This window comes from Excalfactoria chinensis, chromosome 15 (genome assembly GCF_039878825.1).
Source record: "Excalfactoria chinensis isolate bCotChi1 chromosome 15, bCotChi1.hap2, whole genome shotgun sequence".
Lineage (NCBI taxonomy): Eukaryota > Metazoa > Chordata > Aves > Galliformes > Phasianidae > Excalfactoria > Excalfactoria chinensis.
Window position 1 is genome coordinate 4,669,128 of NC_092839.1, and position 15,260 is coordinate 4,684,387.

At 51.8% G+C, this 15,260-nt stretch overlaps 1 protein-coding gene across 4 annotated transcripts in view; it reads right to left on the reverse strand.

Moving 5' to 3' along the window:
• The window catches only part of ZHX3 (zinc fingers and homeoboxes 3), a 35,176-nt gene extending 23,864 nt beyond the window's left edge, over window positions 1-11,312 (reverse strand). For 2 of the 4 annotated variants that reach the window (XM_072350556.1, XM_072350559.1), the window contains exons 1-2: window positions 11,233-11,312; window positions 827-956 (exon numbers count right to left, since the gene is read on the reverse strand). The gene's annotated coding sequence lies outside the window, so the exon portion shown is untranslated. Of the gene's footprint in view, window positions 1-826; window positions 957-9,016; window positions 9,154-11,232 lie in introns of those variants that run through there. The other 2 variants (XM_072350558.1, XM_072350557.1) reach the window with 2 other exon arrangements.
• Between the last annotated feature and the right edge of the window lie 3,948 nt (window positions 11,313-15,260).

Sequence of the window (15,260 nt, forward strand, 5' to 3'; positions counted from 1 at the left end):
CAGCAAGCAGATCGGAGGTAAGGCACAGCTGGGGTAGAAATCTTTCTAGGGTTGGAAAATCTCCCCTTCTAGAGGGATGCTGTCATACAGCCACAAACCAGGGGAATTAATTCCCCACCAGCTACTGTCTGCCCACCAAGGCTTAGCCACAGAACTTTGTTTCTCAAACAGGAGATGGCTTTGCTCTGGTATGAGATGCAGTTTTTTCTTCAAAGCTGTCCAAAAATATAATGGAAAAAGGGAGTGCTATTTCCAAGAGTACATCTACCCACAGAAGCCAAGAGGGAAACGCATCACCTTCCTCACCCCCTCACCCACAGTACAGGGCAGATACACACTTACCAAGTTACACGTATTCTTTAGATTGCGAGGGGAAAAAAAACTTATCAGTGGTCCAGCACAAACACAAGTGAGCACCAGCCAGGAGATAAGTACAACTGCATGGGACATTTAAACTCCATCCTGTCCAAGGCACAACATAGAGGTGAAAGAAACACCAGTTCCATTCTCAGAATGCTGGAGCACAACCCAAGGGCTACACCAGGCGCAGGGCAGGACATGGCTCAAAGGTTAGCAGAACAAACCATCACGAGATCATTCATTTCATCCATGGGGCAAGGAAGCCATTCACAGGACGATCATTTTAACCACATTAAAGGATGAATTTCTATTCATCCCCTTTCTCATCTTTCCCCTTTCCCAGTGCCTCACACTTACTGCTCACGGTCAGCCACTGAAATCAGTCATGATCCCACAGTTATAACACAAACAGTCCCAGCTGGGTAAGTCAGAACCACGCACTGAGCACATCCTGGCTGTGACCTACCTGCAGAATGGAGCACGTCCTTAACCCTTCATTTTCCAGTTCTTCTTCTTTGCTTGCACACATCTTTAAAGTGCCAGTAGTCAACTCAGGGCTGGAACAGATCACATCGGACCAAAAGTTACCACTACAGCTGGGGAGGAGAAGGTGACCCTTGGTTAGTAAACACCAAAAGTACTAACGTAACTCCAATCAGCTTCACCCCAGCCCTTAGCCGTGCCACCCACCCCACCTGCCACAGCAAGTCTTCCATCCCAAAAGGTGCTTTTTCCCCTGGGTCAGTGAAGCTGTAGCTCACCAACAGGTAGCCAAGCCCTCTGCCCACACTGCCCAGCACTCAGCTAGGACGTATTTAGAGAAGCAATCCCAACCTGAGCAGCACTGCCACAGCAGACATCTATTTATAACCTGCAGCTTCACTTTTAGCTATGCGCTTCCTCTCTGCCCTCCATTTCCCTCAGCTGCTGCCCAGTCCCCATTCCCTCATTCCTGGACAAGCAGCAAAGCCAGCTCAATGAGTTTCATAATTTCTACATTTAACTGTATAAAGGGATGAGCGGGATCTCTGAGTCTGACTTCAGGCAGAGGGAGAAAACAAAGTATTTAAAAACAAAAGAGTCACCTTGGAAAAAAGCCTTGCAGCAAGGATGGAAAACAGGAAAGCTACGCTGCGACTCCAAAGTAAAGCAAAGTGTTTACGTGTTGACTCTCCTGCTACAGCACGGCCAGCGACCACAGAGAAAACTGAAAGCCAACGAGGTTTCAACATGCTTGGAAAGATCCCAGTGCTAAATGAAGGGACCTTGACAAAACAGGTGACAACCTCTCAGACGCCAGCAAAAGTTGAACATATAATAAGAAACAAATATTAGACTGCTGAGGGAGCGTTTTTTTATCCCAGCAGTGTGTGTAATTGTCCTGCAACTACTTGCACAATGCTGCAGCCTCCAAAACGATGTGATAGCAGATCAGCCACAGCTGCTTATCTGTCACTGCTGCTCCACAGCAGCACAGGGAGCACAGCCAGCTGCTGAGCTGTGCCACGGGTTGCTGCTGCTCCCAGTGCACAAGCTCGCCTGGCTACGGCAGGTTTAATAGCATCTGCATGCTCCTTTAGGGATGGAACACACATCTTAGGCTCTAATAGATAAGATTTCTGGATCCTTGGGGTATCTGATTTAAGAAGAGTGACCTTGCTTGTAACAATTTGAGTGCCTTTCAATTCCTGCAATTAAAGGTGTTTTAAATAGAAACTCGAGCTGGAGGCAGAGCAAATCGTGTGTTCCTAAAACCTAGTTCTGGAAACAGAGCAAAAAGAGACTGCACATTTGGCAGCACGAGCTGCTATACCACCCTCTGCAGCTCCTGCCTGAATTGCCTGAGGCTGCTGCCTCCAGTAAGACAATGAATGGGAGAGGTGGGGGTAAGGGGCATGAGCTGGGGCTCCTTTGAGCAGTGCATGCCAATAGCTCGGCTGCCTGTCATGGAAACTATGGGCAGCCAAAGGCAACCAAGGAATGCTTTTTTCCCCCAAACTTCTTTAATATACAAAAATCCCAGGCACGTCTGATAGCTATGACACACTCAGAGAGCTGCTCAGGTCCCTCTGCATTAGGGATTTCCACCCTGTGCCAGAGCTATTCATTATAGAACTTAACCTCCCTCCCGAGCATTACAGCTTCCTTGGGACTGGATAAATGGCTCAAAAGCTGCAATTCAAGAATGAATACAAATTTATTCCTAAAATGTAAGGCCTGACATAGAGGATCAGTCACTCCAATGTACCCGTGGTTTGCAATCTGCAGTGCCTGAGCCACCTGGGACAGCAGGTTTGTAAAAAGCAAGGGAGAACAGCAGGTCCCACATCAGCATTCCCCAATTCCTGGGCAGGACCCACTGCTGCGTTGGAGCACACACGGGGTCTCGGTGCTGAGAACTCAAAGCCCCAAGAGCTGATATTGTTCTGGTTTGCTTTCATTTGGCAATCTCAGCTCCGAGTTTTTAACAACCTTCCTCCTGCTCTGGGTTCTTTTTGACTTTACTGGAAACTGCACAGTGCTGGCCCAGAACAAAGCTTCCTTCCAGACCTGCAGAAGCAACTCACAGCCCAGTTGGGTAGGAAGGGCAGTGGAGGAGGCAGCCTGAACCCAGCTCCCGTCAGTCTGCTCTGCATGGGGCAAGCTATCGAAGTGCAAAACCATCCTCAAATGACAGAAACGAGTCCACTCTGATCCCCAGAGCAGCACCATGATGGCTCACCTCTCTCTTACAGGCTTTCCTTCCTTCCATTTCCAGGCAGGGAAGCAGCTCAGACATGCACATACTTCACACAGTTGCTGCTTTGACAGAGACCAGCCACGTCCCTGTGGCAGCACAGGACCTTCTGTCCTATAGCAGAGATCCATGCCATGCAGCTGTGAGTCCTGGATCCCACAGCATAACTGAAGAGCTCACCCACACTATGAAACCCAAAATGATGTACTGCTACTCACATCTGCAGCCCAGAAAAGCTCCTTCCTGGGACTGCACACCTTGCTCACCCATCAACAGCACAGATCCCTTGGCTGAGAAATACTTTAATCTCAACTCTTCTCTCCACAAATCAGACCAGACCTGTTTTCCTATCCACTGTGAGCATGGAAAAAGAGAGACCACCTTCCCTACCATGCACTTCTAGCTACCTACAGACTCCCTCCCTCCTCTCTTAGCTGGAGCCTTACAACCCAGGCTCCAGCTCCAAGCCACGCTGACAGCTCTTACACTGCACACAAAGATCTTTTCAAGGTGATTTGTCATTTAAACTGTCAGCTTGAAACCTAATCGCTTCTTTTAAATGAATAAAATATCATACATTGCATTCGCGGGCTGCAACCACCGCCAAATTCCTCCGTCATTTTCTTTCTTACGGGATTACAATCACATTCCTCTTTTAATGTTGTATTCACTTGCCTCAGTGCCAGCAAGATGAGCGGCTACACAGCGAGCTGGGGACTTCAGAGCAGTGCATAGCAACCCAAAACCAAGCTGAAAACGGAGCAGAACATCGCTCCATCCCACTGCAGAGAGGTCCTTCAGGAAAAGCACAGCTAGGTGCTGGTCAGAAAGCAGCAGCCAAACCATTTCCAGACATCAAGCGTAATTTCTTTTTAAAGCAGGATTACCATTAAAAATCCTTAATTGCGTGGCAGTCACCGGGGAGGACAAGGTTGGAGCTCCTGCCATCCAGAAGCTCACAGCATGTGCACAGATGGGAAACAGCTCAACAGCCAACACAACAGAGGTCACCTGGCTCTGTCACTGCGGGACACACAGCCGCTCCCAGCTCTCCTTCTCCTTATGCTCTCCTTCTCCTTATGCTCTCCTCCTGCTCCAGGTGGAAGCCATGCACTGAGCCAGCTCAGGTCCCCAGCAGTAGCACAAAGAGACACAAAAACTGTCAAGAAACTGAAGCAAAAACTCACCCACATTATCGGGTAACTTTTACAGCACTAACACAAGAAAAATGGTGGGCTTGGTGTTTCTTTTCCCTCCCTTGCAAAGCATTTCTTTGCAGGACAGCGTTCCTTTACAAAAGCATTCTTCTGAAAGCACTCCTCCTGGAAGCTCCCTCTCCGACAGCTACTGTTACAAATGTGTGATAAAAGACTCATTCAGCAGTTCTGGCACACAAACGGCACCAAAATGGCACTGCCAAGCCACGCAACTTTATCACAATCTTCATTACGCCTGTAGAAAGAAAAGATGCCGGTGCTGAGAGCATCAGGCAGGGAAAAGCTTCAGCCTTCAGGGCTGTGAGGATGTGGGGTTTCACTGAGGCAGTGGCACAACCAGCATTTAGCTCCAAGCAAGGACAGAGGCATTCTGCCTGCCTGGACAGGCTGCTGAGCTGATCTCCCCATTTAAACCTGCCAAAACACTCAAGATCTTGCTTACATTTCAGCCCATGCAGGACCTTCTGCACATCAGCTTTCACTCTGGACACACGAGCAGCTGCCTCACCGACTCTTAACTTCAGTTTGACAGTGCAAAGGGAACACAAATGTCCACGCACGCAGCCAGCCCCAAGCACAGCTCTCCTCCCATTGCTCTCCTCTTTTCCTCCTCTGCCAGGAACAAACCACACAATCGAACCGGACTGGGCATCCGCAATGTGAGGGAAAAGAAATATTTCAGCAATGAATACATTTCAACTGGAATCTCCCAGGAGACTGGATTAAAATGAAGGAGGGGGGAGAGAAGAAATAAATAAATGGAAAAGAATCAGCTCATCAGGATCAGCATCGCCAGCTCCTACAGCCATAACTCAAGGCCCAAACAGCACAGGATCAGCTCCAGTGCAGAACCCAGGCTGGTGCAAGGCAGTGGGAGGAGGGTATCTCTGCAATGAGAGCAGTGCTGCACCGGGTGCTGGAGATGCTTGCCCAGCTCTGAAGGAGGTTTTTGGTCATTCCTAAGAAAGCCTGCTTGTTTATTCACCTCAGCCGACCCTTCCCAGCCCGTTTGGTGAGGGCATTTTCTGCCTCTGACTGGATTAAAGGCATTTCATAAAGGAAAAGAAAAAATTAAATCAACCATACAGACGTGCTGGTTTAAAAGACCCATTTTTATGCCCATCTTATAACATGATTACGAGCTGAATCTTGCTTTTTCCCCCCCCAAATAAAGCAAACAGGGGTGCAAAACGTGCAGATTCACCCGCTTGAGTAGGGCTGTTGGCACCAGCTTTTATTTGTATTAGCTTTTATTTTTAGAAGAATATGAAACGTCGAGGGGGAAAATGAAACAATGCAATACTTCTTTGGGACGGTTACTAACATCAGGAAAATATGCAAAGCAAACAGCGCGGCCATCCACTCGCATACCTTCCCACCGAACGCAGGGCCCGCTTTTATAAAATAATAAATAGTGTTTCAAAGCATTTGGACGTTTGTTAAAAACAACATCTGACATTTTGGACGTCATCACATCCTGAGGCTCCGGGAAGGAACCGGGGACCTGCTCTGTGTGTTGGCTGAGCCCTGCATACAGCCCTGGGGGCACACGGGGACAACTGCAACCCCTGTCCTGCAAGCACCTCATAGCAAAGCTCTGCTTGCATGGATTGCTCCATTCAACCCATGGATTCCTTGCCTTTGCTCCAGCAGTCCCCAGGTGTATCATCACAGATTCCCTTCCATGCAGCCATCACACAGCAAAGAGTTCAGCAGCTGCTGGCTGCACGCTAAGCAAGGAAACAAACCTAAGTACTCATCAACACCGCTGGACTTATGTTTGTATATAGCAACAAAGCACCTCCGCAGGGGAACGCTTTCTCCTCCCAATACACCACCACTCACACACGATTACACACGCAATTATTTTACTCACAGTTGCTATTTTCTATTTAAAACAAATAACAACAGAAACGGAGCCTCTCGGTTGCAAGACTGGCAACGCTCCGTCTCCACAACGTATAGAAAGAACCTCCCTCATTTCCTTTCTATAGGAAGCAGCCCCAGTGCACATACCGTGCTTCACCATTACAGCTTAGGGAAAATTAACACTTCCTCCCCACCCTGTTTTCTTATTAACATAAGATGTGATTATTGAAATTGATTCAGAAAATAGCATGTATCCACGGCATCATCATGGCACCATGAGCCCAGCAGTCCGGGCCTTCCGCATTGCAATGGTTACATGCTAATTATCGGAGCGGTGGGATTATTTCCCATTTGGAATTTAAAACACCACGGGGAATTGATTAAATTAGCAGGAAAATAGAAAAAAACTAAAGAAAAGGAATCAAGGACATTTTAAATTCAGCACAATTTCCTTTGACTTTTCTTTTTAACTTAATGCCTACATGGAACCCCAGTACCAACCCCAGCACCAGGCAGCATTTCCGAGCATTAAGAGGCAGAACAACAACCACATCTCTGGCACAGATACTTTGGGAAGGCAATGCAAGCCTCCCTTGTTTACCAGCTTCTCTGGTGTTCACAACAGCATCTCTCTTGCCTCCTGATAATCGCACCCTTTTCCACTCAGCTACAATCTTTAAAGTGAAAACCTCCTCATATATGGCTAACAAGCCTTCATTTCCAAGCCCAGGAGCTCTGCTGTGTTAGGAGCCCGCTGCTGAGCTTGTGGCACACACCTACACAGGAGCAGCAGGATGAAGGCAGGCACGTCCCACTGCTCCAGCAGCATCCTGGCTCCTAAGGGCTTCAGTTCTCACCCCAGAGGATGGCTGGGAGGTCAAAGAGCCCACAGCTGCCACCTGCAAGAGCTGCTGTCTCAAGCTGTTGGATCTACCAGCTGTGTGCTGGTTGCTGCTGGGGATCCTGGAGGCATTGCCACAGGAGATTTGCAATCTTCACCCCAAGTCTGACTTGCTGCCTCTCTACACCTCGCTGAGCAGCAGGACCACAAGCACACAGGGACACTGCATCTGCCTGCAGTGCCACTTGCTGCCCCCAGGCAGCAGCTCCTTCTGCCCTCACCCACTGAGCTCCAACTGCTCTGACAGCAAGCTGCAAACTACAACAGGGGAAAAAATAAAGAAGAAAGAGACCTATCCCAGACACCAGAGAAGATCAAAGCAGGAACATGAAAACTTTGAAGTCCCTTTAAACAACTGAGGCTCTTCTTCTGAAGTTGTGGTTTTGCTCCTGCACCCAACACACTGCTGGGGATCCACAGGCTGTTCCACAAATGGTGACGGAGAAAAGCAGAGGTACTGCTGTGTAACCTGCAGATGGGAGATTCCTGTGGGAAATAACAGCGCCCTGGAGAACACATACGTGTCCCCAGATCACAGGGTAAGATGGAAAACTACAGCCCAAGAGCAGACACAAGTAAGCAGCAGCATGGACTTGAAGCAAGGTCAGGCGGGATGCCAGCCAAGCCTATTTTGCCAAAGTCCTTTGCAACCCCTCGCTTCGAAGGCCTTTCCAGGCACACAGCCAAGCTCAGGTCACTCCTCATCAAGTGAGCAGAAATGCTCCAAAGAATCATCGAATCATTAAGGTTGGAAAAGACCTCTAAGAACCCAAAGTCCAACCCCACCCTACCATCCCCACCAACCACATCCCCACAGCTCTTGAACACCTCCTGGGACAGTGATTCCCACCTCCCTGGGCAGCTGTGCCAGTGCTGGACCAAAGGAAAGGACCAAAGCAAACAAACCCTACCTGACATCTCATGATAACAGCCAGGCACCTCCAGCTCTCCTTGAGCCTGCAGGAGGGATCTGCAAATCCCCTGTGGCTGCTGCACCACCCCCAGCCCTTCCTGCCTGTAATGTACCATTAAAGCACCAAATCCTTGGCGTTTCCCTAAAACACTTGGCTGTTCCTTACAACATCCGCTGCACTCAGAGCACAAGCAGCAGAAGCACAGAGCATCCAGGGACAGGTGGGCTGCAGCCCCAGCAGAACATTCCCATCGCCCGGCTGGCTCTGAACCCAGCCCACACGCCTGTCCCTGCTCTGCTCACACAGCTGGGGCTTTCTCCCAGATTGCTCTCTAAATTAGCTCTGCCCCTATTCGAAAGGCTCTCCTTTTCCTAAACATTTTCCAACACAGAAACGATTCTTAACAAAGAAAAGGAAGACAAGACCCGTTTCAGGAGGAGACTGTGTTTCCATCCTGCCTCACAAACACAACAGCAGCCCCACGCAATGCCCTGCATGTCCCAGAGGATGACACCTTTCCAGCACTCACACCCACATGATTATATAGCACCACAAGTACACCAGGGGGCAATTAACCTGCACGCTCCAAGCACACAGACTCACCTCACCAAGACTGGGAATAAACCAAGCTCCAAGCAGCCCCATTTGTGCCACCTGCAGCCTGCATGGTCTCCCCAAGCTGGAGCAGCACAGTGGTGGTGTGCTGTTCATCTCCAAAATACCACCTGGAGCCCCAGGAGTGATGTGGTTGGAGCCTTAAAGCAGAGATCTCAGCTCATTAAATATACCACTGGTTCCAAACAACCATCAACAGGTGTTGTTTGTCAAAGAGCACCAAACAGGCACAAAAAGAAACAAAGCGGCAAAAAACCAGAGTGACTCCCCATTGGAGTATTTGTACAATGCTGGCATGACACCTTAGGCAAATAAATATTTGTTTGACCCATTTCCAAGAGAAGTTATTATAAGCCTCGTGCAAACCTCTTTACGTATCAAAGCACTGGAGCAGAGCACGCACCTGGCTGAAGGCAGATCAAGCTAAGCCGTGGGGCCACACTCCTCATCTTCCTACAGGAACAAACTGACCCTTCTGTAGCAGCAGTCTGAGAACTGCCCCAAGATGCCATTCAAGGGGAGGAGGAGCTGAGGATGCCCACACAAAACCCAGCACTGGATACCCTCTCCTCTGCGAGTCGCCAAGGGCTCATGATATAAACCTGTCCCACCCAGGCACTGCTCTGTGTTAAGGACACTGCAGACCACATTCCAAAGCACTCTCCCCACCCTGTTCCTGACGTGGCCCTCTCAAGCATCCTTGTATTATGGAGGGGATGGGGGGAAGGCTGAAAGGCTCTTCTTCTTCATCCAGAACAAACCCCTTTCAAAGCTCCTTCCCTAACTCAAGACAGCATCGGGACACGGTCCTGCTCCGAAAGGAGACAGAAAAGGGAAACGACGGCATTTCTGACAAGTCTGGGAACACCCTCTGCACGAAAATGGCTGCAGTGCCTGCGAGTGCCCCCGGTGACAAACGGAGCGCCCCGGCTCTGCCCTGTGCCGTGCTGTCATCGCTGTGCTCCAGCCCCACCGCAGCCCTGCCCTGGGATTTCACTTCGCTCCATTTGCACTTGAAGCATTGTTATTTAGAACGCCGGCCCAGAGAAAAAGAGAGGGAAAACAAACAAACAATGAAGGGGAGAAGTACAAGACTGTTTTTCTCCTTCTTAATTAGAAACATCACCCCTCTCCTACTCAACAAAGCCATCGCAGCTGGGAAAGGAAAGAGATGCTGCAAGCTTCCCCACGCTCACAATGGGTCCTGCAGCACCACTGAGAAGGATGATCTCCTCCAAATCAGCCCCTATAGTGGGACCTGCATTTGTCTGACCTGGAACAGTTGCCTAAATCACAGGCACCTCCATCCCAGCCTCCAGTGCATGCAAAGAATCACCTCCGGGAGGAAGATCAGAGTCTGGACGTGGTGATCGCCCTCCGAAGCACAGACCTGTGCCTGGGTGAAGGTGGGAAGGCCCTGTCCCTGGTGCGAGGCTGTTCCCATCCTCTGCCTTTTGTTTGCACAGACTTCCACAGTGCCTGCATTAGTACTTTCCATTCCCAGCAGTTTTCCAAGCGAACCACAGCCCTGCTTGTTCTGCTGCTTTATGGAAAGCTCAGCAAAGGCCCCAGAGCAGCTGCCCAAGCGGCCCCCAGGCAAAGAGACTGGGAAGGGGCAATAAGGGGTGACTGCAGCACTGCGTCTCACCAGCAAGGCAGATCCAAGTTTTGGCTGTTTTACTTGCTGTGAGAGGAGCCGGGGAGCTGCTTTCACACAACAGCACCATAGTAACCAAGGGAGATAAAGAAAACAGCACAGCTCGCATACACGGAGGCACCAAGTATTTGGAAGGGAGGAAGAGGAGGTCAGAACAGGAAAGGGACAATCTTTTTGCTGAGAAGAACAGCAGAGAGGTGAGGACGGGGCGGGAAGGACCCACAGCGCTGCTCACATCCCCCGCCCCATGGGGCAGCCCACTACGGACTGCTCTGGCTCGGCAGCGATTCCATCCATCGCCGTGTGTCACCCGGAGTGACTTCAGGGCTACAAACCAGCCCGGCTCCCTTATGGCAGCCGGAACCGTGACAGCCGAGCCCTGCCAGAAAAACCACCGCTAAACTCCGGCCGTTCCCAATATAATCAGCTCCAGCCCCATCTGGCCGCGCCGGGAACCAAACGCAGCCCAGCAGCCACGTCTCTCCCACCATCACAGCCGACTCGGGGCAGTGCGGGCGGGCAGCGCTGCGCCGCGTTCCGGCCGGGAAGCAGAGAGCAGCCGGGAAGCAGACAGCAGCCGGGCCGTGTTGGGCCACGGCCCCGAAGTTGCAGAGCACATCCAGGTGACAGACCTCAGCCGGCCCACAGCAGTTACCATTCAACGGCAGCTTTCTCCGACAGTAAACAGAACGCCATCTCCGACCCGTTCGCTTCTGATCGCACACGGGGCTTTTTCCTCCCCTCTTCCTTCCTCGCCCCTTAAAGAGATCCCGTTCGGATGAGCTGCCCCAAAACCACCGACGCCCCGCGAGCCGCACGCAGGGCCGCTCCGCGCTCCCCACGCCCGGACCCCCCGCTGACAGCTCCCGAACCTCCGGCCGGCCAAGGCTCCGAGGGATGAGGGAAGATCCCGGGAGGCGGAGAGCTGAGGGAGCTGAGGCGGCCGCCCGCCCGGCACTCACCTGCCGCAGGTTCACCCGCCGCCGCAGCGGCTCGGCTCGGCGGAGGCCCCGGCCCCGGCGGCGAGCGCGGGGCGGGGCGGGGCGGGCGGGCGGCGCCGAGCGCGGGGCGGGCGGGCGCGGCACACAGCGCCATTAGCCGAGCTCCGGGCCGGGAGGGGAGGTGACGTCATCAGAGCTGGGGGGTGCGTGTGCGCATGCGCTGGTGGAGGGGGGCGCGGAGGGTGCGAGGGGTTTGGGGTCGTGCAGAGCCGTGCAGTGCTGCCAAGATAGACGTGCTTGTGAGCATCGTTTTCCATTGGAATGCAAGGGGCTGAGAATGCTGTGTCTCGGTTGAGTAATAAAGAAACAGCAGTTTTGTTTGAAAAAGGCTTGTTGAGTTGTGGAGGTCCTGAACGGAGCTCTGCCTGCTGCACCTCTCTTGGTGAGAGGATGCAGGGAGCTTGGGGTGCACAGAGACCAATGGACCTGCAGGGCTCACCTGGTCCATAAGCTCAGGGACCCCTGAGCCCTGCGTGGCTCAGGGACGGCTGGTGAGGACTCAGCAGAGCCTGGGCAAAGTGGAGGTTGGGGTATGATCTGAAAGCATGGGGTTACCCAGCACTGCATCCACTGCTGTGTCTCAGGTGCTCACCCCAGTGTGAATGGGGTGTGCAGGTAGAGCAAGGCTGTGCTGCTCATGTGCTCCTTTGCGCTCTGCTTTACTGCATCGTGCTCAGCCGAGGATGTGTCCAACTAGCAAAGGAATGCTGCCCTCTTCTGAAAAGGTGCTCCTGTGCTGCTGCAGGGCTGCCAGCTCCTTGCCCTGCTATCAGTGCGTCTCCTGAGGGCACTGAGCACCGAGGGCTTCTCACTCGCTGGCAGCACGGGGTGCATGGGACTTTTCCAGGTGTGCTGGCAGCAGAGCAGGCAGCTGCCCTATGTGCAAGGCCAGGACCTGCCCGTGTCTTGCAGCAAACAAGGTCTGTGCAGGGTGCTGCTGGCCTGCTGCATGCTTCTATCCCCTCTGCTACCTACAGCTGGCACAGCTGGAGCACATCTTGGTCCTGCTTTGGCTCCTCCATGAGGGAATGTAATAACATTTAAATAGCTTAGAAAAGTCACCCTCTCTGCTTTTTCTGCAGAGGACAGGGCAGAGCAGGATGGGAAGCTTGGGATAGAGGACATGCCTGCATCCTGCCAGACCCCGGTGGGTTGTGCTGGGTGTTCTCCAGTTCTCCCTTGGTATTCACAAGGAGAACTCTAGGCTGCAGAATGAAGCCAACATGCCCTGTGTAGGCTGGAGGAGGTGTGATGATGAGTCCCTGCATCAAGGAGATGCAGTAGCAATAGATACCTGTGGAGCTGAGATGGCAAGGTGATGATCTCTGACATCAGTGGCACCATCAGCAAGTAAAGGGCCCTTCTCCTCTGGGTCTTTGCTTCACCCATTAGGAGTAAAGTATTCTTTCAAGGCAGCCAGGAAGGATGTCATACTCCACGACCTTCTGGATGCCCACAAGGTTGGATCAGCCTAACTTGGTCTCCTTTCCTTTTAGGTCTGATGCTCTTGGGCACATCTTACCACATCTGGGAAAAGACTGGACTCATGGTGGCATTGCTAAGCTCTTCCACAAAATCCACCTGTAAGCGTCAGCTCAGCTAGGACCCCAAAGGGAAGTGGGAAGGTGATGAAGAGGCTGAGCAGGAGCTGGCATGAGGGCTCCTGACTCCCATGTGCTGGATAACATAGCCTTAACTTTGTGCTGTCAGTGATGGCTGAGTCTTGCTGTGCTGTCTGGGATGCTGGAGGCACATGGCAGGGGTTTTTCACTGCAAGCACTTGACATGCAGCACTGTTGCAAACGCTGGCATGAGTAGTTCAAGTGACGCTCGGTCCTCTTGTTGCAGAAGCAGGATGAGTCGTTTCCCCCTGGCTGTGTGATGCTCCCATCCTCTCCGGCCGCTGAGAGGCACTGTGGGCCCGCAGATGGCTCATCCCCACCTCAGCTGGCTCTCTGCAGCTCCTGTCTTGTCAGAGCTCTGTGCATCCCAGCCTGAGCCGGGGGCTGAGCAGGGAGCTGTGCCCAGGTCGCCTTGTACTGGTGGGTGTGCTGCTCCCTGGGTCTCAGCAAGGCAGGACGAGCAGGAATGCTTCCCTATGTTCTCAGGCACGGCGCACATCACCGAGGGCTACCCCAAGTGGATCAACCAGAAGGGCTGTGCCCTGCCCAGGTGCCCCAGCCTCTTCTCCTGTCCCATCACCAGTCCTGCACCCGGGGGATGGCATTCCCCTCCCTGTTGCTACACTGGGGGATGCTGCAGCCTTAACTTTGGCTTTCTTGGTGCAGGATGCCTTTCCTGGGAGGTAACAGAGTGCAGCTCACCTTCATGGTGAAGCTTTTGCGGTGCACAGAATCTCTTCTGCTTTCCAGGTATCTACTCTGAGCTGCCAGACTGCCTGGCTGCGTGTAGTCCAGCCTGCATTCTGACCTCTCATCTCTCACAGCCTTGGGCTGCGTGGTGGTGATACCTCCCTGCAGCTCTCATGCCTTCTGGCCCTCCCTGGTCAGGATGTCAGCAGGTGGGCCTGCCTGAGAGATGCATCTTCACACAGTCAGCCCCAAGGGAGAGCTGATCCAGGAGCTGATGAAGAATCTCAGGTCAACGTAAGTGATGTGCTGGTTCTTCACACCACTGGGTTAACGTGGATTTAACTATGAGAAGTGTGTTGCAGGAACAAAAGAAGAACTAAATCCCTGTTGGGTTAGGGTGGACAAATGTCCATTTGCAAAGCTTCAGTTTTTTAGGTTGCTTCAAGCCCCATCACGTTACCTCTTATTGCTGCAGCTTCTCCCAACACCCTGTAGGTACAAGCAGCTGGTGGAGGTGATGAAGCTGATCTTCCCTCCCCATGGGCAAGAGGGGAGCATGGCTCTGCGGTGCCCTGAGTGCAGCTACTTGGTCTATTGGAGACCCCCCTGCCTGCCATTGACTTGAAAGCCTCCTCCTGGTCCCATCACCTGTAAGGACCTGCCCCAGGGCTCTCTGCAAGTCCTGCCAGGACCGAGTGCTCCTCATTTGGTGCTCAGCCATTTTGTACTTCTAACACACACCACGTTCTGCACTAAGGCAGCTCTTCTCATGGCACAAAGGGAGCGGTAAAGAGAGCTCTGACTACAGAAAACTTACTGCACTTCTGTGCGTCTTAATGTTCTTCATCTTTAAACCTGGCTATCTTTTAAAGGTGATGATGGGTCACCCTTATTTGTAGGTGAGCCTCTGGCACATCCAGCACTGCTGTGTGGTGTAGCTGCTGGAGTGAAGTGGTCACATGGCTTAACTTGTAAAGCTGGATGGAAGCTGCTGGGCTTTGAGCATTTTTCACTCGCAGCAATAATTAACAGACAGTGTTTTAGGCCACGCTGCCTCTTGTCCACCGCAGCCCCATGCAGAACAAGGCAGGAGCACTGCTGGGCTCCTTCCTCTACTCTGCATCCAGCTTTTCCTTCTCTGATGCTGTGTGAGTGTGAACCACTTCCTGCTACTCTGATTCCCTCTCTTCCCGTCTAAATAGCCTCAGTGTTTAACTTGAGCTCCCTGTCTGAACACAAGCCGGGTGTTATGCTTCTCTCTTTTTTTTTTCCTAAAGCCACAGAAGTCATTTTGATACTGGAAACCTCAGCAAGAAATATTTTATTTTTCCTTTCCAGTACAAACAGCCTTTCAGCTTTTAACATCTGAACAATGTACAAGGTTTCAAAAACAATAAAACACAGCCTTTTACCAGTACCTATTGCCAGCTGCCTCGGAAAGCTGCCCAGCACAAAACAACTGCATGGGCACCATCTCCTTCCCTCTCTGCAAGCAAATAAAAATATAAAGGAAAAAAAAAATGCCCTATTTTACACCAAGTTCCTTTCATTTTTAAACACTGATAGCTGAGAACTGAAATACTCTTCAAGTGACTAGTCAGGAATAGTCCAAACATAGCACCACGTTCAGGAAGGTCAAACTTCTTCCTTGTCCTGGTTCGGTCAGTGCCAGTGCTG